Source organism: Octodon degus, unplaced genomic scaffold (assembly GCF_000260255.1).
Source record: "Octodon degus isolate 3935 unplaced genomic scaffold, OctDeg1.0 scaffold00063, whole genome shotgun sequence".
Classification (NCBI taxonomy): Eukaryota; Metazoa; Chordata; class Mammalia; order Rodentia; family Octodontidae; genus Octodon; species Octodon degus.
The window spans coordinates 1,070,045-1,073,193 of NW_004524639.1; the positions used below are offsets into that span (position 1 = coordinate 1,070,045).

The 3,149-nt window shown below is 41.3% G+C and overlaps 1 pseudogene; it reads right to left on the reverse strand.

Moving 5' to 3' along the window:
* LOC101584811 lies at nucleotides 1–216 on the reverse strand (annotated as a pseudogene).
* Nucleotides 217–3,149: the final 2,933 nt, after the last annotated feature.

Sequence of the window (3,149 nt, forward strand, 5' to 3'; positions counted from 1 at the left end):
TCACTTTTGGGTAAGAGAAAAAGCGTTTTGATCCATCAGTTCACCCAGTTGCTCCTGAAGGACATTAGCCAACTCTGCTATTCAGAAGATGTGAGTGTCATCAATATGTTGAATGACAAATTTTTTCCCTAGGGCATTAGATTCATCCAAGTGCAGCAGAAACTGTTTCATGGCAGGGTCACATTCTATAAGCACTCCTTTCAAAACCTTGACCATCTTTTCGCAGTCAGAAGGTACAGATGTCTTCAAGAACACTCTACCCACACACGCTAAGCACCTTCACATCACCGACACGGTGCCAATAATAGTATTGTTAATGTCTTGGAAGATATAAAAATTACATATGCACCTAACACAGAAGCCCCAAATACCTTTTTCACACAGGATTTTGCTACTTAGTTCATCCTGGTCTTGAACTCACTATGTAGTCCAGGCTGGCCTTGAACTCGTGATGCTCCTGCCTCAGCCTTCTCAAGTGTTGGCATTATAGGGATGTCCCACCATGCTAGCGTAAGGATGTGATTTGATGCTCAGCAGGCGTTAGCAGAGAAGTAGGATGACCTCGCATGCCCCAGCTCTGTCCTGTTCTGTTTCTGCTACATGCCACTCATCGGCACTCCAGAACACCCCTTTAATTTCTTATAACATTTTTGTTGTTGTTGTTTCATTAAAACCAATTTTTCACAGGTTGGACAAATAGCTCAGTGGATTAAAATGCCTGGAAGGAGGTGCAGGGGCCAGGGTTCGATCCCCAGGCCTGCTATGCCAGCCCCACCCCCAGGGGCACGTTGAGATGGCAATTGAGACTGGGCGTGGTGGTGCACACCTGTAATCCCAGCTCTTGAGAGGCTCTAAACAGGTGGATCACTACGAGTCCGATCTAGTAATGAGACACTGAACACCCTGTAGACACTTTCCTAAATACAAATAAAATAAAATAAAAAATTTCAGGTTTATATCTGGTAACCTAAACTAATTTGAATGATAACATCTTACAATATAGCAAGCATGGTTGAATTCCTGTTACTTTGTTTAATGAAATTTTGTATCATTTCTAATGCTTTTTTTTCTATATTGTATTCTTTAAAAAATAAAAAAATAGGGCCGTGGAGATAACTCAGCCATCTAAGTGCCTGCCTAGGCAAGGGCAAGCACCTGGGTTTGACCTCCTGTACCACATGTCATGCTGGTCCTGCCCCAGGCATGCCGAGTCAGGCCACCGAGACCGGGCGTGATGGCACACATCTGTAATCCCAATTCTGGGGAGGCTGAAACAGGAGGATCACTACTCATCCGAGCTATGTAGTGAGACCCTGTACTAAATACATTAAATAATTAAACAAATAAGTAAATTTAATTTCAGGGAAAAGGCATCCTGTGGCTAATGAATCTGTGAGCTGTTTCCCTGTGTCTTTGATGCTTGTTTCCTTTACAAACTTGCTTGACATTTATTTTAGTGTTGTTTTTGCTTTTTGTACCAAAAATTGAACTCAGGACTTTGAGCTTGCCAGGTAGGCATTGTGCCACTGAGCTACATCCCCAGTCCAAACTCTCTTGGAAGGGGTTGATTTCTGTTAAGATTCCATGATTAACCCCAATTAAAACTCTTCATCTAACATTAAGATTTAAACTACTTTGAGAGCAGTTGGGCAACATATTGAGACTGTCTCAGAAACAAAACAAAACAAAAAACAAAAAGATGGGTGTGAAGGCTGAGAGAGAAAGATTGCCAAGTTCTAGGACAGCTGGCCAGGTTAGTGAAATCCTGTTTAAAAAAATATAGGGGGCCGGGGAAATCGCTCAGTGGAATAAGTGCTTCCCTGGCAAGTGCAAGGGCCTGAGTTCAATCCCAGTGCAAGGGCCTGAGTTCAATCCCCCGTTCCGCCAAAAAAAAAAAAAAAAAATTAAACGCCTGGTGATGTACCTTAGTGGTAAAGTGGGGGTTCAATCCTACCTAATAATAAAAAAAAAAGATTTTTGGGGGGGATTTTTTTAGGGAAGGGTCTACAGGGTGTTCAGGGTCTCACTACTAGATCGGACTGAGAGTGATCCTCTTGTTTACAGCCTCCCAAAAGCTGGGATTAGAGGTACACACCACCATGCCCAGTCTCAATTGCCTTCAGAAGGTGCTTTGGGAGCAGGGCCAGCACGGCAGGCCGGGGAACTGAATCCCCAGCTCCTGCGCCTGCTTGCAGGCATTTTAATCTGCTGAGCTATTTGACTAGCCCTGACAAATGTGATAACAGAAATGAGAATATATATCCTTTTATTTCTTCCAGTTCCATTGGGAGAACACTTCCTCTCTCATCACTAAGAATATTAAGCAATATTTTTTAAAAAATATTTATTTATTTATTTTTGTCTTTTTGAAACAGATTTTCACTGTGCAGTTCAGGCTGTCCTTGAACTCACTTTGTAGCCCAGGCTGATGTTGAACTCACAGTGATCCTACTGCCTCAAGGCCTCAGCCTCCTGAGCGCTGGGATTGCAGGTGTGCACCATCACACCTGATTAGCAATGTGTATTTATAGGTATTAATTATTAAATTCAGGAATTTGCTTCAGTTCCCACATTGTGATAAGTTTTTTTGCCTCCATTTTTATTATTGCATGGATTTTTTTCGATGTTACATGATTATATTAATTTTTGAAATAAGATTTATGGTAATTGGTCATGATATGTGAATATTTTTATGTGATTCTGGATGTAATTTTCTAATATATTTTTAAAAGAATTCATATTTGCAATAAAAAATAAATAAATAAATTGAATCCAAACCAGGCATGTTAGTGCACACCTGTTATCCCAGTACTCAGGAGGCTGAGACAGGAGAATAGCTGTGAGCTCAAGGCCAGCCTTGCCTACAAAGTGAACTCAAGGCCAGCCCAAATTGCATAGTGAGATCCTGTCTCAAAATGACAATAATAATAATAATTATTATTATAGTATGTTGAGTCGAACATATCTCTGTTCCAAGGGCCAGAAAAGGGCAGCATGACTTCTCCATTCCCTGTAATTTCAGATAGGGCTTTGAAGAGGAGTAAAACAGATGCCGGATCCTTGACTTTCCAATATCGGACCTAGCGAATGACCTTGCCAGGCTTTTCATCTGTCAAAAATGGCCATCTGCTACAAGATATTAAGGTGTT